Source organism: Xyrauchen texanus, chromosome 19 (assembly GCF_025860055.1).
Source record: "Xyrauchen texanus isolate HMW12.3.18 chromosome 19, RBS_HiC_50CHRs, whole genome shotgun sequence".
In the NCBI taxonomy this organism is placed as follows: domain Eukaryota; kingdom Metazoa; phylum Chordata; class Actinopteri; order Cypriniformes; family Catostomidae; genus Xyrauchen; species Xyrauchen texanus.
The window spans coordinates 16,390,694-16,418,042 of NC_068294.1; the positions used below are offsets into that span (position 1 = coordinate 16,390,694).

General features: G+C 40.0%; 1 protein-coding gene across 1 annotated transcript in view; it reads right to left on the bottom strand.

Annotated features, from left to right (window-relative positions):
- Positions 1–27,349, bottom strand: part of lingo2 (leucine rich repeat and Ig domain containing 2) — a 478,838-nt gene that overhangs the window by 272,990 nt on the left and 178,499 nt on the right. The window contains exon 3 of the mRNA XM_052149207.1: positions 3,532–3,636. The gene's annotated coding sequence lies outside the window, so the exon portion shown is untranslated. The remainder of the gene's footprint in view (positions 1–3,531; positions 3,637–27,349) is intronic.

A 27,349-nucleotide genomic window follows, 5' to 3' on the forward strand; every position in this document is an offset into this window, starting at 1 on the left:
GGTATGTGTCCCCCTTCCAGAGAGAGAGTTAGGTTATTACACTAAATACTTCCCGTTTCCCATGGAGGGAGGGGTGGCATCTGGCTTAGATCTTAAAGCTTGAACTACCCGTGGGTGTTCAAGTCCAAGATGATGCCTGTCAAGACGGTCGTGTCTCAAGCCCTACAACTCGTTTGGCTGGTCACCATCGATCTTATGATGCACTTCTATACTTCATTTAGAAGTTCTGCCACAACATGGAAAGTTCCTGAGGTTCACTTCCGGGGGCGAAGTCTTCCAGGGTCAGGTTCTTTCACTCAGCCTAGCCCTTTTTACCCGCACATTCACAATGCATGATGTAGCGCTGGCTCCTTGCGACTCTGGGGCATCTGCATTCTGAATTATTTAGACGACTGGCTGATCCTAGCACAGTTCCAGGAACTGGCAGTTCAGCACAGGGACATCTTCTTAGCTCATCTGTTTCTCTGGGGTTGAGGCTCAACGCCAAGAAAAGCGTCCTCTCTCACACTCAGAACACTGTCTATCGGGGCATTGTATGGAGTTCAATCACAATGTGGGCACAACTGTCTCCCGCTAGGATTGAGTCCATTCAGATCACCCTGAGCAAAGTCAGGCTAGGTCAAGGTTGCACTGTTATCAGTATCAAAGATTTCCAGGTCTCAGGGCGACCGCGTATACGGTGATCCCTCTGAACCTTCTGCTCATGAGACCGTTTTTGTTGTGGCCAAAAGCCAGGGGATTTCTTCCAAGGGACAAAACTCCAAGGCTAAAAAGGGTTACGCGCCTCAGGCTTCGTTCCCTTTCTATGTGGTTCAGACCCCGGTTTTCTGCCTTGGGTCCCGCTCTAGGTGCGCCTTGTTGTCGCAGACTGGTAATCGACAGACGCCTCCCTGACGGGCGGGTAGCGGCCTTAATTGGTCGTCCAGCTTAAGGGGATAGGAGGGTCGTCAGCTCGGTTGTCACAGTCACTGTCTCGGGTTGATGGCTGTATTTCTGGCCCTGAAATACCTCCTCCTGAGGCTGCCATGTCTTGGAGCGGGTGGACAATACAGCGGTAGCCTCTTACATAAATCATCAAGGAGACCCACGTTCTTGTCAGCTGTATTTCTGACACGTCGGATTCTCCTTAGGGCCCAGGGTAAGCTCCTGTCACTCAGGTAAGTTATATCCCTGGATGCCCGTATACGGGAGCAGATTTACGGTCCAGAGAGAAAATACCAACGGAGGAGTTAAGAACTCCACCCTAAGGTAGTAGTTGCCCAGAGTTCGCCAGCAAGGGTTTTTGCCTCTTACTGATAGCACCGCGCTGGCCGGACAGGGCTTGGTTCTCGGAGCTATTCTCTTCCCTCAACGGCTCGCCTTGGGCGATTCCGAATAGGAAGGATCTTCTATCTCAGGCACAGGACAATATTTCATCCCTGCCTCGAATTGTGGAATCTTTCATGTTTGGCCCCTAAGGGTACCAACTGAGGGACACAGGGCTTTCTCCTGAGGTTATCGAGACCTTTTTAAATGCCGGGCTTTTTCCACTTGGAACAAGTTTGGGTGAGATCTTAGGGCAGAAGAGGACCTCTTCGCCTCTATGAATAGCGCAATGTCTCCTCTACTTCTCCCTGAAATCACCCAGCCCCCTTGGGTCTGGACGTTAAGACACATACATGACCCAGAATGCATCTGTATACATTTCTTTCCCCGGTTTCTCTGCTCCCGGGAGTCTTGGCGATGTTCACCAGCAAGGGTCTTGCCTCCTATTAATTGCGCTGCGCTGGCTGAACAGGATATGTTTCTCAGAGTTAATTCCTCTCCTCGACGGCTCGCCTTGGGTGATTCCGAACAGGGAGGACCTTCTCATCCTTGTCCCGAATTGTGAAACCTTTCATGTCTGGCCCCTAAGGGTACCAAATGAGGTTCACAGGGTTTTCTCTTGAGGTTATCGAGACCATTTCAAGTGCTAGGGCTCCCTCCACTTGGAACTGATCTGGGTAGATTTTACAGGGCAGAAGAGGACCTCGTCGCCTCTGTTGATAGCGCAATGTCTCCTCTACTTCTTCCCGAGTCGCCCAGTCCCCCCGGAGGGGGTGATCGTAGTAACGCATACATAGCACAAATGCGCCTGCATGCGTTTCCTTCTACTAAAGTTCTTATTACAGAACCAGCTTACTACCAGTTTGCTTCAGTTCTGGATTTTCTGTAGAAAGAACTGTCAGCAGGCACTTGCCTCACCACTGCCAGGTTCTGTGTGGCCACTGTGGTTTGCCACGGCTTGGTGGGCGGGGTGCCCTCAAAGAGGCATCCTCATTATTGCCCGGGCCTACGAGGTGCGCGGTCAAGCTTCGCCAGTAGGTTTTAGGGTGCACTCTACCAGAGGGCTCTCGTCCTCTAAAACCTTGGCTAGAGGTCTCCCTCTGCAGCAAGTTTGAGATGCGGCAGGTTGTCCTCTCCGCACACATTCATTCGATTTTTATAGTTTGGATGTTTTGCCACTCCGGGCTCTTATGCCCTTGAGTCGACAACTCAAGCCCATGCCTAAACAAGTATGTGATGCGGCAGGCTGGTCCTCTCCGCTCACATTCATCAGTTTTTATGACAAGTTTGTGTTGCGATAGGGTTCTCTCCGCACACATTCATCGAACTTTATGGGTTAGATGCTTTGCTACTCCGGGCTCTTATGCCCTTGAGTCGACATCTCAGCTCATGCCTGAACAAGTTTGTGATGCGGCAGGCTGGTCCTCTCCGCACACATTCATCAAAATCGAATGGTTTAGATGTTTATGCTACTCCGGGCTCTTATGCCCTTGAGTCAACATCTCAAGCTAATATCTGAGACCTCTCGCATTTTTGTGAGTACACTGCACAACCGTAGGGGTCCGGACAGGCCCAAGTGCGGCGGCGTGGGTATTGCGTTCCCCATAGCGCTTAGCAGCGCAGCATCATAGTGAAGCTTTTTGTAAAGGGAACGTCTCGGTTTACTTGTGTAAACCTTGTTCCCGGAGAAAAGCAGAACGAGATGCTGCGCTGCTTTGCCGCACTGGGACGTCCCAGGACTGCTCTTCAAAAAGAAGTATCTGACGACACCTGGTGACGTATCCATTTATAGCCTGGCCTCAGGTGCATCTAATGATTACATCAACCGAGGCTATAAATTCCGGTCAATGTTCATTGACCTGTTACACACACTATTTCAGCTCGGTTCACAGCTAGAGTTGTTCCCCGTAGCGCTTAGCAGCGCAGCATCTCGTTCCGCTTTTTTCAGGGAACAAGGGTTACACATGTAACCCGAGAAGTTTTCTAGTTTTATTAGTTGTATTTACAACACATTTATCTGTTCAATTTAATGTTGAAGATCCTCATCTAATGAAGATCCTCATTGTTTTTGTGCCAGATAAATTGTGCTTTTATTGCAGGTTGAACAATATTCTGTCATAGTTAAAATACTACTTTTTTCGTAGCTTGTTGTGTAGATTTTTGACCACACAAATCCACACAATTCAGCTATCCACCAGTCTTCAACATGATTGGAATGTATCTTACCTGCCAGGCCTTCTGAACACAAAAGCCAATGTGGGTTCTTTTTTGTTTCAATTCTCAGTTGTTATGTCAAGACCTCTGCACACAACAGAATTTTCACTGCAGGATCTGTAAAATAGATAAATGACAGAAGCCGTTTAGTTAAGTGTGCTTGAATATTACAAGCAGATATATGTGCTTCATCTGCTATCCATCTGAAGCTCCATCTGACACCATGTGACATGGATGTTCACATTGGGGTGTAAGCCAACTTAACAAGATCCTGGACAATGCAGAGACATTTAACCATATGTACCACCTCAAGCCCACACTGGCAATACAGCCTAATGGCCTTCCTGGGCAAACTACTGCCTCTACTGCTGATTCATTAAAAGATTGTGTCTCCCGGCAGTGCAACAATACAATACCGCTATTCCATCTGCAAGAGATGCTGCCTGGGCCTTAGGCAGGGTTTTGTTAATAAGCAATCCTAAACCACAACAGACAGTTTTATTCTGCATTTACCTTGGCTAGATTAAAGAAACACTGATCCCTGGTCCATGGAGTCCACAAATGCTCCCCAGAATTGGGTGTTTAATTTTACAGGCCCTGTAATGAGCTGTTTCAACAGTACACTGCAAAAAAAAAAAAGTTTTCCAGTGGAAATTTCGAAACATTCTTAAAACATGTTCCTGATCAAAAGCTACACTTTGATGCTGTGCTGATTTAGCGCTTTGGGGACGTCTTTTAGGAGTGACCAGCAGTGAATATGTGTGCAACACGTCAATGAAATTGACTGGAATTTATAGCTTCTGCTGGTTACATCATCAGGATGCGCCGGTACCAGGGGCTATAAATAGATGCGCCACAGGTGCATCATCAAGTCATTTGTCTTCAGACCATTCTGTGTGTTGTGCTTCTCAAGCCTGTCTTTCTTTCTACTTTCTACTTTCCTCTGATAGGAGTTAGATTTGTTAGGCAGTGTGCAGAAAACCTTTCTTTCTTCCTTCACATGAGCAATAAGCAAGGCAAACGGTGTGTGTTTCCGTGTTTACGCCATAAGGCTGAAGCGGACACACACCAGTTTTGTTTTGTGTGTTTGGGGGAAGGGCATGCTGCTATTGCGTTGGGGCGGGTGCGACATTTTGGATTTTGATGACATCTGGCTGAGGAGCGAGAGACAAGTCCGTCCCTATCGCTCGCTCTCTATTCAGATCCAACTGGTCCTTCTCATGATCTCGAAGCGTGCCCCGGCACCTCTGCGGTTCATGAGGGGGACATTGAATCTCTTGAGTCCGTGGACATTGAGCTACCTACCTCTGAGCATTCCTCACATGATATTAATGTGGTTGAGCAATCACTCAAGGTGGTTACTCATGCGGTGGCCAGACTACAATAGACTGGCCACAGGAACAAGACACCCCCAAATGCTCTAAACTAGAGGACACATTTCTGTCTGGTGGCCAGGGGAAGGGAACGCAAAATCAGTCCCTTCCCTTCTTTGAAGATGGCATATATATGATGAGCTTTCTCATTCATGGAGGAAACCTTATTCTTCCCTTATCTTTGTGTCTTCGATGACGACATATTCGGCCATCGTGGAAGCTGAGGCACGGGGGTATTAAATGATGCCGCAGGTAGAAGAGACACTCGCAGGTTATCTCTCGCCTGTCTCAACATCGTCTTTAATAATACCTACTCTCCCCACAAAGCCGTGCAGGACCACCTCCACGCTTGTGGGGAAAGCTTATCAGGAAGCAGTTCAGGCTGGTGCTGCCCTACACACCATGGCAGTGTTACAGGCGTACCAGGCTGACCTGTTGAAGGACCTGAGTGTGGGTAGTATGGTCGGCGAAGAGGCTTTTTCAGAGCTATGTCGAGCCATGGATCTGTCTCTCTGTGTGACCAAACAGACAGCTCATGCCATTGGCCAGTCGATGGCTGCTTTGGTCAGCACAGAGAGACATTTATGGTTGAAGCTTTCGGACATCAGAGATAAGGACAAAGTGTTCCTTCTTGATGCCCCGGTTTCATCTTCTGGCCTCTTCAGTTACTCAATGAACACAGTCATCACATGTTCCCCTTCCAGAGAGAGAGTGAGGTTACTACAGCAGATACTTCCTGGTTCCCAAGAAGGATGGGGGATTGCATACAATTTTAAACCTTTGAGGCTTGAATCGCTCAGTCAAGGCACTCAAGTTCAAAATGTTAACCGTCAAGACCTCAAATACAACATCATGATTGGTTAGTCATGATCGATCTCACTGACGCATATTTTCATATAGAAATACTGCCACAACACAGGAAGTTCCTGAGGTTCACTTTTGGGGGCAAAGCTTTCCAATATCGGGTTCCTCCATTTGTCCTAGCCTTATCACCCTGCACATTCACAAAGTGCATGGATGCAGCACTGGCTGCTCTGCGACTTCAGGGCATCCGCATTCTGAATTTTATAGACGGCTGATACTAGCACAATCACAAGAACTGGCATTACAGCAAAGATATATCGTCTGGTTTCTCTGGGTTTGAGACTAAATGACAAGAAAAGCATTCTCTGTCCTACTCAGAGAACTACGTATCTGGGGATCGTATGGGATTCGATCATGATGCAGGCACAATTGTTTCCCGCTCGAATCAAGACCATTCAGAATACCCTGAGCAAAGTCCTGCCTCTTCCTGATAGCGCCGCGTTGGCTGAACAGGGTATGGCTCTCGGAGATAATGTCTCTCCTCGACGGCTCACTTTGGGTGATTATGGAGAGGAGGGACCTTCTGTCTCAGGCACAGGGGATTATATTTCATCCCCGGCCCGAGCTGTGGATCCTTCATGTTTGGCCCTTGAAGGGTACTAGCTGAGGAACACTGGGCTTTCACCTGAAGTTATCGAGACTGTTCTGAGTACTAGGGCTTCCTCTACTAGAAGAAGATATGCCAATAAATGGGATGTCTTTAAAAGATGGTGCACTGCACATAATTCAGTTCTGGACTTTCTGCAAGAAAAATTATTAGCAGGCACATGCCCCTGCCACTCTCAGTGTTTATTTGGCTGCTCTTTAGGCTTGCCATGGCCTGATTGATGGGGTGCCATTGGGGGAAACATCCTCTGCTCGCTCGCTTCATTCGTGGGGCCATGCGATTAAGACCTCCTGTTGGGAACAGGATCCCTTCATGGGACTTAGTGATAGTCATTGAGGGTCTGGTTGAGACCCCCTTTGAACCTCTAGAGTCAGCGTCTGATAAGCTTATGACTTATGACTCTCAAGATGGTTTTCTTATGGCGATTACTTCTTTAAAAATAATTGGGGATTTGCAGACTCTGTCTGTCTTGCCATCCTGCTTAGATTTTGCCCCAGGAATGGCTAAAGCAATATTGCATCCTCATCCTGACTACCTGCCTAAGGTTCCTTTCTCGGCCGTACATCCGGTCACTCTTGAAGCCTTCTGTTCCCTGCCGATCAGGAGAAATTTCACAGACTGTGTCCAGTCCGTGCCCTTCAGACTTATGTCCACCGCACTAGCCAGTGGTGTAAGTCAGGGCAACTATTAGTTTGTCATGGGAGCCTTAACTGGGGGGTGGCTGCCACCAAACAAACAATGTCACATTGGTTGAGGGATGCTATTGCCCTGGCCTATGAGGCGTGTGGTCAAGCTTCGCCAGTAGGTATCTCGCGTTCTTGTGAGCACAAACTACACAACCATAAGTGGTCCAGACATCCATAGTGCGGCGGCGTGGGTGTTCTCATTCCCAAAGCGCTAAATCAGCACAGCATCAAAGTGTAGCTTTTGATAGGGAACATCTCGGGTTACTTAACTATAACCCTTGTTCCCTGAAAAAGTAGAATGAGATGCTGTGCTTCATTGCCGCACTGAGGATACAGCTGCTCTTCAGACAAAATACCTGACGATGCACCTGGGCCGCATCTATTTATAGCCCCTGGTACCGGCGCATCCTGATGATGTCACCAGCAGAGGCTATAAATTCCAGTCAATTTCATTGACGTGTTGCATACATATTCACAGCCGTTCACTCCTAAAAGACGTGCCCAAAGCGCTAAATCAGCGCAGCATCTCGTTCCGCTTTTTCAGGGAACAAGGATTACAGTTAAGTAACCTTTTGAAACAAATCTAATCAAATTTAGTAAGATGCATGCATAAAACACCAAAAACTGTTTGCCAATGGAGTAAGAAAAATAAATCAAATGGAAAACTAGTTTATTTAGCTTTTTTCTTGTTTTAAGTCTAAAGTTCACTTAATTTTGTCAGATTTCTCTTAAACCAAAACTTAATATCTTATCCAATTTTGCTTGACAAGTAAATAAATAATGTTTTAAGAATGTTTACATACTTTTACTGGACAAGAAGACAAAATACTATCTTTTTTTTTCGTGTATTAAAATGATGGAGCTACTTTCTGTGAATTTCAGGGATGCTTTATGGCAGGTCATACAGTATAGATAAAGAGCTTTTTCCAGTACTTAAATGTGGTTGCCCCTTAGGTAAAGTCACAGATAACCATCGCTGTTTACCACAAATACACCTTTTAAAGAAAGCCCAAAGTCAGAAAAGATATTCTCTCCTGAGAAATACGATAAGGTATATTGGTTTCCGTTGGGTTATTCCCCACCCCATGTCAAGCGCTAACAACCTAGCTTTCCCACCTGAACCATCAATCTTGTGTGATTATGTTGGGTGCGTTATGCACACAGCTTGCCTTTTGCCTGCCAGGGGGAGAGGAACAGTTTGAGGCAAGATTATGAAATTAGATCATTATGGAGAGAAACAACTCCATGGCAAATATCTGTTTAATCAGTTGCTTGAAGTGAAGGTTATCGATCAAATGCACCATCATGCATACCGCTTACTTCCAATTGAGTGCCATTTTCCAGTAGAGGCCTGAAAATGAATGTATGTGGCAACACTTGGTTATGGATTAGAAGTATGCCTCAAACCTCAGGATTATGAAGATTAAAGTACATTACATTGAAAAAGACATTCAATTGCATGCTAGCAGTCCCACTCAACATGGAGGATTGATGGTCCAGAGCTGGGATTTACATATCCCACTACTAAGAGTGATGGACTTCCCTTACCATGAACTGGAGCTGTTCTCATGAAAATGAGACTGGCAATGAAGGATGGAGAACAATCTGCATAGTCAGCTTCCATTCACCACCCACCCAAGCAATTCTCTATGGCAAACAGGAAAGTCAACAGCCTTTTTTTGGTGTAAATGCCATTGTAGACATTGAGATGACATGAGAACATTGCCAAAAGAACAAGTCCCTTTTTAATTAATAATTTATTTTGGTAATTCCAGTGAAGACACACATTAATGCTAATGCATGCAATTACTTTCTAGAGAATTATGTGCATCCAGCTTTGTGGAAACAGTTTGGGGAGCCCTTGATTCTGCTCCAACATGACATTGGCCCTGTGCACAAAGTGAGGTCCATAAAGAAACTATTTACTGTGTCTGGTCTCAACTAAATTGACCAACCTGTATAAAGCCCAGAGCTGTTCTTATGGCTGAATAGGAGCAAATTCCTGCACCCCTATTCCAACATCTAGTAAAAAGCATTTCCATAAGAGTGGAAATTGTTATTGCAGCAATGGGAGGTAGCATTGCCCATGGTTTAAAAAGTAAATGTTTAACAAACACACATAAGTGTGTTCTTCAGGTAAAGAAGATTGGGGGTATGCCAGAGATTGAGAGTCTGTAACTTTGAAGTTGATGTTCGTCTTTGAAAGATGTGAGCAGGTCATCAGTGCAGGGCTCGCAGTGGCTTTAAGGCCTTTAGAGGGTTTCAGAGATAAACAGGGACTGACTGAGACTGATTCTCCACAGAAAAAAGACAGATCACCACTGGAAGATTAAGTGGAGTCGTAGAGGAGACCCATAAGGCTACTAGAGTAAACTCACCCTCCCTTCACTCATCTCCATCCAGCCTAAATATACTAATTTATCCTCTGGAACAATCATAAGACTGTTAAAGAGGTCATGTTTTGTTTTGCCATTTTGTATGATGCATGATCCTGTTTCACTAGGTTAGGGTGTTAGAAATGAATTGTGCTGCTTGTAAAAGGTTTGTGAACGATTCTTTTTTTTTTTCCTTTCCTTATTTTTCCCCTTCTTCCCACCCACGAGAAAGAGTAATTCACCATGTGAGGATTTACAGGGCTGTAACAGAGAGAGAGAGAGAAAGGGAGCAAGCAACATGGAAATCAAGGAGGATTAATTAGAGCAGAGACCTAATGAGGATCCTCACAGGAGCAGACATTACTAAAGGAGCAAATGTGTTTAGCAACCTTACAAAAGAAGAGAGTGAGAGAAGAAATGGGGATAAAGAGAAGATAAAAAAGAGGGATCAGTAGAAGAGAAGAGGAACATAGCAATAAGAATAGGAAGACAATGACCTCTTTACATAAGAAGTATGACCCTTCTAAATTTAAAAGGTACGAGTGGATGGCTGGGAAGGAATGGTAGTAACATGACTCTTGCATATAATCTTTAAAGAACCTCCACCTGTCACATGCATATAATCTTTAAAGAACCTCCACCTGTCACATGCATATAATTTTTAAAGAACCTCCACCTGTCACATGCATATACTTTTTAAAGAACCTCCACCTGTCACATGCAAAGCATAAAAGACTTTGTCAACATATATGCTATGAAGAACTGCATATCTGACACTCTTTGCATTCCTCAAAAGCTGATAATTGATGCATTATATTTTTAATTAAATGTGAAGTGCACCGCTAGGATCACTGAACACAATTGCAAATAAATAACTGTTTACAGTAAAATACAGGTTTCCTGAACACTCCCCCATCTGCCAGTGGCTTGATAGTCTTGACCTCAAAATCACATCATTGACTGAGTTAATATTATGTCTAGGAAATCGACACATTACAACTGAATGCTCAGGGACCCTGATATCGAACCCATTCAGCCGAGTTACTGAAAAGAGCCATCTTCCATCAGACATTTTTGCATCCATTCAAATATGTTTACCTTTTCCTACTGATAGCATGTTGCACAAGCAATCTCATAGCTATGGATTTTTGTTCTATGGAAATTAGGAAGCAATCATGTTCACACAATTATTAATGATGAGCACAATTTGGAGGTTGCATTTTCGCTCTAAGATTACTTTTTCACTGACAGTTAGGTTTAGGGTTGGAGTTTAGGTTGGGGAGTAGGGTTAATAAAAATGTATTCTAGTTGATTGTATTACATAATTTTCAACAACAACAACAAAACAACTCACTTCACAACTCGCTTTTGGCAAAATTCTGTGGATATTTCACCCAGAAACAAGAGATCCCTTTAAAGTCTGTCACTTCAGTGCAGAGTCCCGCCCATGGACCCAATCTCAAACGCCATTGGTCAAAAGCGGCCTATGACCGATGACATCATCTTAACAACAAAACTAGCGGACAGATTTGATTTCTGTCTCCCTGCATACAGCTGCGCAAGTCTGCGGTTTATACATATCCGAATCTACACACACAAAGGAGTTTTCCCACCTTCTGGACAAAGAGAGACCACGTTTTTCTAACCTCACCATTTAGCCACGGTAGAGTAAGATTAACTTAGCTTTGTTCCAGTCGTGTAGTATACTTATTACAACCGGTTCATTCAATTTCACTACGAGACAACAGTGAATTTATTTAGAAAACGGAAAAGGCGACCAGCTTCCCTTCTCAATCGTTTTCTATCAACGTTGACTGCCTCCTGCATTTCTCTCCATCACCGGACCCGAGAAATAACACAGAGACCCATCTTTTCGCTGACGAGTGTAAGACAAAGGACCCACTCCAGATCGTTTTCTCCTGACCACTTAACGCAACAGGAATTCAAATGGTCCACCCTGCTGAAATCACACAGGATTTCCCAATTAAGGCTTGATATCTGGGCAGATTTAGGTTAGAAACTGTGACTTTTCTTATAAAACTAAATCATAAATTTGATGCTGAATGTTTGATGTTTTGATTACAATTGTATGTTTAACTATGTTCACTGATTACTGTTTTGATTTGTGAGATCATAATTTTTGGGTGAAATGTTAATTTATTGAGGGATCTGAACTAACGATTCAATCACGCTGTTACCAGCGTGTCTCCTCCGTTAAACTGCATGCACCCCTGTTTGTTCGCTCTATCTCACACACACTGAAATTCATCAGAGTGAGCCGCAAGGTGGTTTTATGTTCGACTCAGGCTGGTGTTTCAAATTCTCCTGTCTGTTTCGTTCAGTTCCTTTGTGTTTCTGCTCATTACCACCCGCACATGGTATTAGCTCCATTGCTCTGGAGCCATCTTTCTTTCCCTACACATTCAAATAATTGTTGACTCTGCCCTTTACGATCTAATCATCCATTTTGAAACTAGTTTCCATTTTGAATTCAGTTCGCCATTTTGAACCAAGTTCTCAATGTTGAAACTGATCCTCCATTTTGAAACTGGTTCCCCAAGTGGAGTTTAATCTGCCATTTTGTTTCCTTTGTTACCGAATCTAGACACACACCCACATACATATATCCATACACTAGCATATAGCTCCACTATTTAGTTTGGACTTCCATGTCATGTTTTTGTGTATTCATATAGTATTGGCGGTGTTCTGTGCTTTTTTATTATAATAAATCTTGTTATATTATAATAAGAAGTAATCCTAGTTGTTTGTTTAAATATTTTTGTTGAAGCCAGCCTCTTCCCATTTTGATTATTAATCAAAATACTCAACCTTCAGGGTAGAATTTTATGAGATTTGATCAGTCACTTACTATCATTTTTCTCTTGTCAAAGAGTGGTGCCCCGAGGATATTATTTAATTTAATTATTAATTAATAATTATTAAACATTATTTATTAGTTATATCTGATAGTAAAACTGATCTAAACAACCAGTGCACCCTACACATCCAAGCCATGTAGGCTCACATCCACATTGTTGGGTAGGGCCTCCACTTCAGTGGGTCAAGCTGTTGTGGCTCTGCACACCGTGGCAGTGTTGCAGGCTACCAGGCGGATCTGCTGAAACATTTGGATGATAATGATCCAGAGAATGAGTCCTTTCAAGAGCTGCATTGCACCAAATATTTGGAGCACTGGGTTACCAAGATCACTGCCCAGGCCATAAGCAGTTCTGTGGGTTGATTGGTGTCTGCTGTGTACCATAACTGTGTCAATTTGTCACATCTGAGTGACAAGGATAAAGCCGTCTTGCTTGATGCCCGGAAATGCCAGCAGGGCCTATTTGGTGAGGCTTTTGATGATTTCACCAGGAGAGTTTAATTGAATGAGAAGCAATCACTGACCTACAGACACATCTTGCCAAGGCAGGGTAGCTCTGTAGCCCAGTCTGTTTGCTTGCACCCTTCCTAGGGCAAGAAGTAGAACACAAGCATCAAGCCAAATACTGGGTTAGCTGCCATCCCTAACCAAATTCCTTCCCGTAGAGTGAGACAGAGTCTCCAATAACACAGGAAATGCAGCAACATGGACACTTGCAGCAGGTGGTGCTTCCTGGACATTGCCCTAGCAGTCAAATAAATAAAAAAAGCAATCCAGATGGGACCTACAAAACAGGGTCTTATGCACATGTATACTGAACACAGTCCAGAAAGGACTTGCTTGAATGGCTTTCTCTCCTTCACCGTACTGGTGCAATATGCAACAATTCTACACTCACAGGTATTTTGTAAGATATTCAGTTGTGCACCAACCTACTATGGTTAAAATAGAATCCTGAAGTTAAGTTATATAAATCTACTCACTACTGAATTGTTGATGTGCTATCAGTTCATTCAGAAAATCCTGATGGTGAGGCGATGGGCTAATGCCCATGCAAGCAAAAGACGGAGGGCAAGCATCACCAGCCAATCAAACTGGTGCATTGGTATATGGTTTTAGGTCACCGCAACTAGGAGATGCTCCTTCCTTTCAGGAAACCAAGGTTACATCAGTAACCGCAACGTTTACGGGGCAGTGGTTGGAATTTCAATACACTGCAAAAGATTTAAAATGTATATACAAATCGTATTTATTTATATAAAAATATAAAAAAAAGATATAAATTACTTGAGAAGCAGAGTTGCATAAAGATATTAAGTCTTACTTTTAGAGAAATGGAACAAATTATGGTGGGGTTTATTCTTAAAATAAGAAATAAAATATGCTGATGGGACAAGGAAAATATATATTTATATTTTTTTCATAAGCATAAACTTATATTTTAATTAGTATTACATTTCTCTGAAAATAAGATAAAATATATTATCTCATTCTGCTTGTAAAGTATATTGATCTTGTTTTAAGAATGTGTAAAAAATATTTTTTTACTGGAAAACAAGACAAAAATACTTAGTAAGAAAATATTTTTTTGAAGAGTAAGCACAGATCAATTTGAAGAACTTTCAACCTATTATACCTGAATTCACAGTGAGATCAGTCTTGGCTTACTTAGAGTTGTCTATCTACACAAGAAAGCATTTAAATGAAGAAACAATTATGCACATCACCTTTAAAGTTGATCAGTAGAGTTGATGAACTATGTTTCTTTTCAAGATAGATTATGCTTTGCATCTTTTGGTGCTTTGGTGTCTTTCGTCATTATGAACTCTACTCCCTCTTGCAGATCTGCTTTAAGATGTTGTTTGGTATTTTTCTTACTATTACTAAACATTTAGGAATGAGAGTGTGTTTCTGTAAGTGTGTTTTCAGCTTCTCTGTCACTTTCATTTTTTTTCCAACTTCCAGCTACTTTTGTTCGTAACACTAATAACATTCCCGTTCTTTATCCAATCAAAGCTTAGCCACCTTTTTGCTTCCATTGCCGAGCAACAGACAAGTAAGCTAACCTTAGCCCCCTCATCCACCAGGTGAAATTAAAAAAAATGATCACTTAAACATGTCTTGTATGATTTCAGGCTACACTGTAATCGATCCACTCTATTTAATTAGTTTTAACATTGAAAAGCATTAGCATTGTTAGAAGTGATTATTGCTAGTGCTTTGCGAGGGTGTGTCTGAATGTAAATTTCACTGTTATAGTGTTGTCAGTGAACGTCTACATCTGCAGTCAGCAGAGAGTTTGAAGAGACTAAATGGAATTGTCTGCAGTACCTATTTTTATGTTGAACCTACATTAGTAACATGGGATTAACGTTTTGGTAGGCTATAAAGCAGAGTCTATCTCATTTAGAACATTAACGCTAGGAACTAGGTATGTGAAAATACTGGTACTTTGGTACCAAGTCAATACTAAAATGTAAAAAAAAAAAAATGTCTCGATAACAGTGTTTCTTAGTACCGAGCACCAATTCACTTCAATGCCTACGTCTGACTGACATACAACTGCTTTCAAATGCTTACACACAAATTTGACATATTTGGGGGGGAAAATGAATGCACAATTAATAAAATGAATTCATGATATGTCCTATTGTGATTATTAAACTGCAAAAGGCTGCAATCTTAGTCTACATATGCTGCATGACGTGAATGTGAGAAGCCGGACACTCGTACCCTAAAAACACATAATGAACATCACGTTTGCATGTTAGAGAAGATGAACTGGGAGCTTGATCATTGTGAGGCATGTAGCACATACAGAATATGTATTTATATAATATAATCGCAGCATTGCTGTTTCATAATCACTTCAAGGGCCATGTAGCGAACAGCTTATATGGAGGTGTTAAGCTTCCTTCAAAAACATTCATCAAAATAAAAGCTTAATTAAAGAAATATGTTACTTAGAATAATAACAACAATAAAAACTATAATTATAATAATAATAATTAATAAGTAGTAGAAATAGTAATTTTTTAAGCTATATATCACAAGCAATAGTGTTGTTGTACTGAATTAAACTTTTCATAAATGTTTTTATTTATACTGTAATGCTTTGTTGTGCAGCACTTTATTTGACAAAAAATAAGACCAATGTTGTGTTTAAGCTCAGGTTGTGAGGATCATTACAGAAAACACATTTATTAATTAATTTGATTTGACAGCATTTTGGTGATGACATTTAATTAAACTTTAAAACACGAAATTCATAAAAAATACAAATAAAATGGAAAATGCAGGATTTGTGAAAAGCAAAACAGCAGGTTTCAGTAGGGCCCTATTAAAAAAGTTAATAAATAAAAACTTGTAGCAATGCTTAATTAAGAAAAACTTGAGAGAAACAATCATTTGTTTTAATTTACTGTAATTTACTTACCTTGATTTTTTAATTTTTTTAAATAGGCTAAAGTGTTTAATTACATTTTACCCCTTTTGGCTATAGTTTCAAAATTGGTGTCAAGAATTGTGATATTTTACTGGCATCCATAGCGGCTATTGAAATTTTAGTTTGGTAACAACCCTACTAGGTACACATTTAGTTGAAGTAAACAGAATTTTACACCTCTGTTGTAGTGGGCCTTGTTTGATATAAATAATCATAATTGTATTTTAGCTTGGCTCAAGTCACTGCTTTCCAGTATGAGACACATTGACAGACAAATAAAAAAAAATCTGTAAAAGTTCCCCAAAATGAATGTTGAAGCATTTTGGTAAAATAAAAAATAAATAAAACAAAATTATAAGTAATGAGGTAAATTAAGTGACATAATTATATGAAACACACAAAAAAGCAAATGTGTTCTAAAACTAGAATGAGATAGTAGGCTTGTAGTAGATTCTTATTAATGAACTCAGGCCTAATGTTTTTTTGTTTGTTTCATTCTTTATTTCTTTTTTCTACAAAGTGAATGATTTTGTTAAAATTACAAGTAAACAAGTGAGATAAAGGGCAAACAAATCTAGTTTGACTGCAGGCATAACTATTAGAGCGTGCAAAAAGGAAACTGTAGAGAACACTTCATAGAAAGATTTAATAGAATAAATAAATAAATAATCTGCTAAACCCATGAAAGTGCAGAAATAGGAATGAAATAACATAGTTATCCAGTGGGGCAACATGTTCACATGAATCACATCAACAAATGATATACTGTATGCTTTTATGCAAAACATTTACTCATGTCAATGTGGAGGTGAGGGCGTGGTCAAGTGCCCATCTGGGGAGAGAGAAAGCAGTAAGGACATCCACCTGAGATCAATTATGACTAATTGCCATCGCTATGTTCACGGTGAGAGTCGGGGGAGATAAAAAGATGGCCAGTTCACAGAGACAGACAGACTGAAATCTTTGTGTCTGTCCCCTGAGAGAGAGGGAGAGTCTTGTGTTGTGTGAAGCTGAAAAGCGAACTGTTTATTTGAGTGATGCTGAAAAGCCGTCTTGTGTTTTGAATGAAGCTATACAGTGATTGCTGGTTATTTCTGAATAAAATGGACTCACGTGATCTGTGGAAACCTGCTTCCTCCTTTATCTGCCCAACCCGAACCTTTGTTACAGTCGACTATATTAATCTATATTTGTTGTATGTATTTATTTATTTAAACACAGGGAAGGATAGTGTTTTCAGTGCTAACATAAACACGTTTGTCTGGAAAGATTGCCAGATTGAGTGCCATATGTTTGCCAGTTTCTCTTAGCAAGAATACTAGGTATCTATATAAACATCAACATATTAAGTTATTAAAGGCACTCTCAGTAAGTTTTAAATGCTTCACTGACTTTTCTTCTTCTCTGTGCTTTAGGTTGGACTTCAAATTAACACTGATGGATGCATGACGTTTGCTTATTGACCGCAGTTGCTTCAGACTAGAGCTGTTTGTTAATCTTCTGTTTTGTTCTTTTTCATTTTATTATTATTATTTATTTATTTTTCTGTCACATATTACAAATGTCAATAAAACTGACATTCTTGGCTACGATCCTAACAAATTCACTCGTTATTAGTAGTTCGTGCAGATGCTTGGCTGGCTCTTGCATTGCTCTGCGCTCTCTCATAACTGCTTCTGGTTGTTTGTGGTGATGTGACTGTGCCTTGGAGGCAAGCATTTGGAGGATATGGTTTGGAAGCTATGGTTCCAACATGGACTGCTTGTATGGACAATATTTTTTTCCACTTGTACCATATTCTGTTTTGGATCACACATATGCTGACCAAACATTATGCTGTTGACACAAGTTCCTCTGTTTTGTTGTCTTTAGTGATATAAAGGATATATGTATCATGCTTGGAAAAAAATTATACACAAACACAGACACCTACATTTGTACACATACCTGTACACTCTAATACAGAATCGTCCAAACATGTTTGCATACACATGCAGAGATAAACCTGTATACACATAGCCCATTAGATAAGTTCACATTTACTATATAGTCTAGTTAAAAAAAAAAAAGAGTTAATAATATTGACAAATTATACAGATGTATAATTTATCAACATTATGAACAATTTTGAACAGCACACTATATAGGAAATGTGAACTCCTTTTAGTAAAGTCAAACCCATCTATCACTGCTTGCTCACACCATATCTGTACACTTTTTTGTGCACATAATTTCAGGTGAGAATTGTAAATAGTTGTGTGGCACAACAAACCTGCAATGTGCCTTCAGCTTATGCAGACAGAATAACAAATGTCACGGAGTACAAGCTGTACCACTCAAACGTTCTGTCTGGATCGTCTTGGTCAAACATGCTTCTGTTTGATGTCAGAAAGAGAAAAGAGCTGACAGCATTCCTGGGAGACGGTGTGCTCTTTATCAATGAGACACAGAAATAATCTCTGAGAGCCATTTGTCCTGTGGAAAATGCCAATGCCTTTATGAGAAGCAAAGGCATTTTCAATCTGCAGAGGACACCAGCATAACCCAGAAATAATTACAGAACCTTGCCAAGTCAGAATCAGTTTTTTTAATGTTTATCAATTATGTCAGCCAGTATCCTTTGAACTAAACTCAGCAAAAAAAGAAATGTCCAATAACTTTCAACTGCTTTTATTTTCAGCAAACTTAACATATGTACATATTTGTATGAACATAAAAAGATTCAACAACTATGACATCAAAGTTTCACAGACATGTGACTAATAGAAATGGAATAATGTGACAAATGTGTCAAAATCAAAAGTAACAGTCAGTATCTGGTGTGGCCACCAGCTGCATTAAGTACTGCAGTGCATCTCATCCTCATGGACTGCAACAGATATGCTAGGATATGTTACCCCACTCTTCCACCAAGGCACTTGTAAGTTCCTGGACATTTCTGGGGGGAAATGTCCTAGCCCTCACCCTCCGATCAAACAGGTCCCAGACGTGCTCAATGGGATTGAGATCTGAGCTCTTTGCTGGCCATGGCAGAACACTGACATTCCTGTCTCACAGAACGAGCAGTATGGCTGGTGGCATTGTCATGCTGGAGGGTCATGTCAGCATGAGCCTGCAGGAAGGGTACCACATGAGGGAGGAGGATGTCTTCCCTGTAATACACAGCGTTGAGATTGCCTGCAATGACAACAAGCTCAGTCCGATGATACCGTGACACACCACCCCAGACCATGACGGACCCTCTACCTCCAAATCGATCCCGCTCCAGAGTACAGGCCTCAGTGTATCACTCATTCCTTTGACGATAAACGCAAGTCCGACCATCACCCCTGGTGAGACAAAACCGTGACTCGTCAGTGAAGAGCACTTTTTGCCAGTCCTGTCTGGTCCAGCGAAGGTGGGTTTGTGCCCATAGGCGACGTTGTTGATGGTGATGTCTGGTATGGACCTGCCTTATAACAGGCCTACAAGCCCTCAGTCCAGCAACTCTCAGTCTATTGTGGATAGTCTGAGCACTGATGGAGGGATTGTGCATTCCTGGTGTAACTCGAGCAGTTGTTGTTGCCATCCTGTACCTGTCCCGCAAATGTGATATTCAGATCTACTGATTCTGTGCAGGTGGTCTGCCACTACGAAGATGATTGGCTGTTCTTCCTGCCTCCCTGTAGCACTGTCTTATGTGTCTCACAGTACGGACATTGCAATTTATTGTCCTGGCCACATCTGTAGTCCTCATGCCTCCAGGCAGCATGCCTAAGGTATGTTCATGTAGATGAGCAGGGACCCAGGACATATTTATTTTGGTGTTATTCAGAGTCAGTCGAAAGGTATCTTTAGTGTTCTAAGTTTTTATAACTGTGATATTCTGTAAGCTGTTAGTGTCTTAATGACCGCTCCACAGGTGCATGTTCATTAATTGTTAATGGTTCATTGAACAAGTATGGAAAACATTGTTTAAACCCTTTACAATAAAGATCTGTAAAGTGAATTATATTTTTAAAAAATTTGCTTTAAAATACAGTGTCCTGAAAAAGGGACATTTCTTTTTTTGCTGAGTTTAGATGCCAAAAGTTCTGAGACATGTATATAAACATCGCATCAGAATAAACATAATTTCTTCCTTCTTGGGAACCAAACATGTATTTAAGGAATTAAGGATGTTTAAATCATTGTTGTAACACTTAACAGAAAGGTTATATTCAATAACATTAGTAAAGTGCATGGATTAACAGTGCACAATATTTGTTTTTTACTAAATTATTTGGTAAATGGTAAAATCTTAGTTAATGCTAATTATGAATTAATGTTAGTAAATAATATATTAACTAAGGTTAATGTAAACAACTACTAATAAATAAAATGCTGTTCATTGTTAGATCATGTTAAAAATGCAGTTAAATAATAAATCATTTAAAATAATAATAAAACCTTATTGTAAATTGTAACCATCATTGCATGTTAAATATACATGTAGAATTACATATACATACAGTATATAGCAATAACTTAATATATAATATGTGAAAGCATGAGAAGTAATTAGGAAACTTTGGTAATGACAAAGTGCAGACACATCACTGTCAGAAAGAGCCAAATCAGACAGGAATTCTGCTAGAAACGCCGACATTTGAATTCCAAATGTCACACGCTTCAGCGGGGAGTTTGGATCTCTGAATCATGGCTATGTACAGGGTCACTTTAGGCCTTGTGAAGCACCAATTCACTTAAGCTTGAGTTAGCAGGGAGGGCTAAATAGACAAGCAAATGTATACCTGTGCACCTGGGTTGTATTACAGAAGCCTCCTATCTTAATGGAATAGTTTACTTAAAGGGGTCATGACATGGGTTTTTTTATTGTATTATTATGTTCACTTAGGTGCAATTATAGTATTAATATATTTTTTTAAGAAAAACTTTTAAAATCTAGTGATTTATGACCTTTTCCCACCTTGTTTCTCATCCTCTGATTCAAACAGTCTGTTTTGGGGGCGTTTTCCATTTAAGACTTCAGTGTTAACGCCCACTGTTATGATTGGCTAACGTCAGTGCCTATGTATCAATTATTGACGCTCCCAGCCAGAACAATATGCAAGTAAACTAAGTAAAAACACTGTGATTATTCATAATGAATGAAATTGCGCTTTAAAAAGTAGTTTAAAGTTTAAAATAGATTACTTACAGTTTGCGTCGTCTTTGTTCCCAGAATAGTCGGCACGGACTTATCTTTGAGCAACAGTTTTCTGGCAAAGCCAGCATCATATTGAGATTTGTTCTCAAAACAGTCATCCTTAAAATGTACAGAACAAACGCTTAAGTTAACACTGCCGTGACTGGGACGTCCGCAAAAAATAAACTGCATCCATTTTTCCCTGACGTCTGGATCTTTCGGCAGCTTATTCAGAGGTTTTGTTTGACCACAGCCAGGAACAGCACATCTGTGTGGCATCGTAATTTTCCTGTGCACAAGTAGTCTCTGTCAGAGCTCGCTGTCCATCGACTGAACACTTGTGAGGCGCACGGCGATACTGAAATGAGCGTAGTTGTCTTGCGCTTAAAGCGTAGTTATCTTGTGCTGGAGGCAGTCATATGCAAACGCTGGTACGTCACTTCTAACCGTCACGTCACTTCTAACCATGAATCCAGAACGAGCTGTATTTTGAGCTTGATTAAATAAATGATTCGTTTAGAATGGGGAGGACGTCTTAAAATATTAAACTTGCAGGACGTTTTAATGATACAAAGACCTCTTATATACCAAAAGATCAAGGCAAATTTGGTTTCTCATGTCATGACCCCTTTAATCTATTCTGCATTCACTCAAAATTGTTGTTGTTTTTTTTTCATATTACATTTTGTATAAGTATATTGGTGGTTGATACAGATTTATTTATTTATTATTATATATTATAAGTTACTATTAACTTTCATTACATGACAAAAAGCCTTTTTTCATTTTTCCTTTTTTTCCTTTTGTGTTTCACTCCAAAGTGTCGGTTTTGGGGTGGTATTCGGGTTAGCAAATTAGACAGAATTGTCCTTTTTAGGGCAAACTAAAATAGAAATTTAAGATAGGAAGTTGTAATGTGGACCCAGGAACATAGAACATAATGCTAGCAACTACAAGGTCATGGTTTCCATTCCCAGGGAATGGCCAAACTGATGAAATGTAGAACTTGAACACAATCCAAGTAAATTTGGATAAAAGTGTCTGCTATATTATACAGTATGATAAAATTATATATACATCAACTTAGAAAAGGCACAGTCCCTTTGGAAACATCTGGGGTTCATTGCCTTGTTTAAAGCGCACCAGTTACAGGGGAACATAGAAACACTTTAGTTTCCAGGGTTTGACCAGGATTCCACTATGCCACTAGATTTTTAAGTCAAGTAATTTTTATTTGTATAGCACCTTCCACAACACACATCGTTTCAAAGCAGCTTTACAGAAAATTATGCATAAACAGAAAATGAAACCGTAATATCTAGAAAGTCTTCGTCATCATTGTGTAGTTTGATTATATGTGATTTTGAGGCATGTATATAAATAATAATTAAATAATAATTGTATTTAGAAACCCAGTGGCAATGAACACAAAAGTCCATAAGATGTTGGTTAATGGAGAAAAATAACCTTGAGAGACACCAGATTTACTGTGGGGGGCCAGTTCCCCTCTGGCTAAAAGCATGAATATAATGCTTATACTACTTGTATGTGCAGTGCAAGTCATGGTTTAAAATGATTAAACTAAGTAAGTGTTAAGGGCCAGTGTTTTAGCAAAGATTTTGTAAGAACTATACGATTAATGACTAATGTCTTTGAAGTTCAGCCTGGATTAACTGCATTAATATGGATGCATTGTCCTTTGTTAGTTGGCTGATAAAGGCTTTTGTTGGCAGTTTATTGCTAGTCTGTTTATTCAATTTTAAGAGTTTAGTCAAACATTAGACCAAGGTGATGCAGGCCAAGATCAGTGAGGTAATTCCCATTTCAACCGGCTGGTAATTTCGGTGAGGTCTATCCTAAATCAGGCAATGACTATCCAAGGTTCAGGCAATGGCATATGAAGTGTCCCGTGTCTTATGGTTGGAGTTGGCATCAGTTCATCCTCTGAGTTCCATCGTAATAGACTGAAGTGATGTCTGGCTGCATATAGCCGTCATCACTCAGAGACACGTAGCAGTGGAGGTCGATACCAAGCCGGAATGGAGCTGGATCTGGCTGGTTCTGGTGACCTCGGTATGGAAGTCCCGAGGTTGAGACAAGGAAACAAATAGAATAATATTAGTGTAGATGTCATTACATTTTAGAGTTATAGATCATGATCAATGTTTCAGGTTCCGGCAGACCTAACTAAAGCAGCCTTATTGTGTGGTGAAGAAAGAATTTGGTGCATGCCTGGCTGAATAGACGAGTCTTTAGCCTAGACTTAAACTCAGTGAGTGAGTCTGTGTCCCAAACAGTGTTAGGGAGACTATTCCATAGATTAGCAGCCAAATAGGAGTAGGATCTACCTCCTTTTGTGGATTTTGACATTCTAGGAACTATTGACAGGCCAGAATATTGTGATCTTAATAAACGTGATGGAATATAGTGTGTCAGGTCACTTAAATAATGTGGAGCTAGACCATTCAAAGATTTGTATATAGTTAACAGAACTTTGAAATGAATATGAAATTTAACAAGTAGCCTATGTAACAATGATAAAATTGGGCTAATATAATCATATTTCTTGGTTCTAGTAAGCACTCTGGCTGCTGCATTTTGAACCAATTGAAGTTTATTTATTGAAATTGCTGGACATCCTCCCAGTAATGCATTACAATAATCTAGTCTTGAATTCTGACCATCCAAGCTTTGATTTAATTGATACTCTCTGCTAATTTGGAGAATTGTGAAATTTCGTTGGGTTTCGAAGAAATATAATGTTGGGTATCGTCTGCATAACAGTGGAAACATATTCCATGATCCCTGATAATATCTCCCAGGGGAAGCATACATAAGGAAAAAAAGCAGAAGCCCCAAAACCGATCCCTATGGCACTCCATACTTAACTTTTGTTTGATTTGAAAATTCCTCATTTACACAGACAAAGTGGTAGCAGTCTGTTAAATATGACCTAAAACCATGCTAATGCAAGTCCACAAATGCCAACATACTCTAGCCTATTCAAGATAATATCGTGAAATATCTTGGCAAAGGCAGAACTAAGATCTAAAAGCACAAGAGAAATGCAGCCGCAATCAGATGATAAGAGCAAGTCATTAGTAACTCTGATAAGTGAAGACTCTGTACTGTGGTGTGGCCTAAATCCTGACTGAAATTGTTCATATATACTATTTCTCTGTATAAATTAACATAAATGGGATGACACAACCTTTTCTATAATTTTTTATATAAGCGGGAGATTCTCCAGGATAAAGTTGTGGCTTCTTAATAAGCGGTTTGATAACTGCCAATTTAAAATTTCTTTGGACATGTCCTAAGGATAGCAAGGAGTTAATAATATTAAGAAGAGGTTCTGGGAATACCTATTTTAAGAGATTAGTTGGTATTGATCTAATATACATGTTGTGGCTTTTGATGTTTCAATAGGTTTTGTTAGCTCTTGATGAACTATGACAACAAAGGATTAAAGTTGCACGTGAGGACAATTATGAGACTTTTTCTGAGGACTGTGGCAGATGATTGCATTTTTCCAATGTTATTTCTGATTATTTCAATTTTATCATTACAATAATCATTACTATTGTGCAGTGACTGAATATGTAGTTCAGTTGAGGCTTTATTCCTAAACAATTTAGCCACAGTACTGAATAAACATTTAGGATTGTTGTAGTTATTTTCTATGAGTTTGCTAAAATATGCTGACCTGGCAGTTTTTAGTGCCTGTCTGTATCTACAGACATTATCCTTAAATGCGCCGAGATATATCTCTAATTTTGTATTCTTCCACTTGCACTCATTTTCCGAGCTGCTTTCTTGAGAGCATGAGTGTGATCATTGTACTTAGTTTGGGACTTTTTTCTTTAATTTGCTTTAATCTAAGGGGAGACACTATCAAGAGTGTTAGAGAAGACTGTATTTACATTTTATGTTATTTCATCAAGTTCTTCTAGTCTTTGGGGCTTACTGAGTGTATGAGAAAGATCTGGAAGATTATTAGTGAAGCTATCGTCAAAATAATTGTTCTACCTGAATGATAGCGTGGTGTAGATTGAGTAACATTTGCTGATCGCAGCATACAAGAGACGAGGTAATGATCTGAGATGTCATCGCTAGAATTTCTATAGTATCAACATCCACTCCATATGACAGAATTCAATCTAGCATATGATTTTGGCGATGAGTTGGTAATGTAACATTTTGCCTGACTTCAAGCGATTTGAGAATAGCGATAAATGCTTGTCAATGTGTCATTTTCATTATCTATGTGAATGCTAAAATCATCAACAATTAAAGCTCTATCTACAGTACCTACTAGATCTGATAGAAAATAAGCAAATTCACCAAGGAAATCAGAATAAGGCCCAGGTGATCTATATACCGTAGCAAGGGCAAAATACAACAAAAGTAGTTTTTTTTTATTTCGTTAAGCATTATCAGTTCAAAAGACTTAAACTTATATCCTGTCCTCTGAGTAACACCAAAACGTCACTGTAAATTGTAGCAACACTTCCTCCTCAACCCTTCAGACGAGGCTCGTTTTTATAATAATAACCTGGGGGAGTAGATACATTTAAACTAATCTTTTCATTCATTTTAAGTAAGGTTTCAGTAAAACAGAGCACATCCAAACTATGATCTGTAATAATTTAATTTACAATTAGAGCTTTGGTTGTAAGAGACCTAATGTTTAGTAACCCTTTCTTTATATGATGTTTATCTTCAATTTATTTGAATTGTTTTCAAGTTTGACCTTAATCATAGTTTTTATTCTAGAAGATTTATTGAGGGGTTTGTGTTTGGTAGGAAACAGACACAGTCTCAATATGATATTGAGGTGATACAGGCTCTATGTGTTGTAGTTTATGTGACCTGTTTGATGTCACAAGGTAGCTAGCAGACATTCGGATATGGGACTAGTTAGTCAAATACTAGCATTATTAAGGATGGACCAAAAAAATCTTCCAATTGTCTATAAATCCTATGCTATTCAGGCATCCAGCCATTCAGTGACACTGATCTACTATAAACCTTGTCACCATGATGAGCAGGGAGGGGGCCAGAGCATATTACAGTGTCTGACATAATTATTGAAAGTACACACACCAATTTAACATTATATCTATTGATTTCCAACTGCCAAAGCCAGAATTCATTAGTGCCGACATGAATAACAATTTTCTACAAAATCTACGTTTAGAATTAGCCAGCAATTGTAAATGTTATCTTATGTCAGATGCTTTGGCATCTGGAATGCATTTAACAGCTGTGGATGGAGTCTCTATTTCCTTAGATAGAATCATCTATGACCAAGGCTCTTTCAACAAGATTCTCAGTGGGTGCATCAATGAGTGGGGAGAATTGATTGGAAACCCTAACAGGAGTGTGGTGTCGCTTTGCTGAGTATACCGCTGAGACATCACCCAAATGCCCTGCTGCGGGGGCTCTATAGCCAGAATCAAAGTTTGTGTGTTGCTCGCTGTTGTACCCGCATCTGAAACAGTATCTACAGGCTTCTCCTCCTCACTGACCTCCACTAGCATTCGGATGTGGGTTTCTAACTCATTAACCTTCTATGTCAGCCTGCCTAAGTCCTAACATTTATCACATGTGAATCCCTCACTGCTGACGGAAGAAGCTATAGTAAACATGTGGCATGTAATGCAGGAAGCAATAACATGAGCGGATGCCATAACTTACCACAATTGTTTGTAGTTGTTGGTTGTTTCTGAGCAGGGAGGGTTTGAGATCGATGTGAATCCCTCATGCAATGGCTTGCTATTATGGTTGTTCTTGATAAGCCTTGCTTTAAGATCATTGCAATAATCCGTGTGACACAGAGGAGAAAACGTGTGAGTGCTGTAAAATGCACGCAGTTGAATCGCGATAAAAATATAAAGCGGATGCACACAGTTGAATAGTGATAAGAGAATAATACAGGGGAAAACCTGATGCGTGCTGAAAAATGACAGAAATTAAAGGTTAAAAGATGAAAACAGATAGATAAGTGATGCTAAAAAAAGCTAGCAGGCTACAAACACAGACTAAAGCTTGGCGCCAGCAACTTAAACAATGAAGTTGAGATAACGCAGACTGATAGTTTCAACGGAAGCATATACCATCGGTGAACAACAATTTACCCACTACAGTAGTACACCAACAATCACATAGATACTCAAATGTGAATGATATAACTTAAAATCAAGATTGTATTTTAAGCTTTTTAAGAGGGGGCACAATCAGTCTTTCATGCAACTGAATTTCCTGCCCAGTCAAGCTATCACAAAGTAACTGTCAGGATATTTATCATCCTAACACGCATGCAGGTCTACAGTTCTGATAAATCTTACTAAAGTTTTTCCCCACAAAGAGTAACAGCCTTGAATAAGGACTGACATATTTATTCGATTTATTTAGCATCTTACCGTTTTT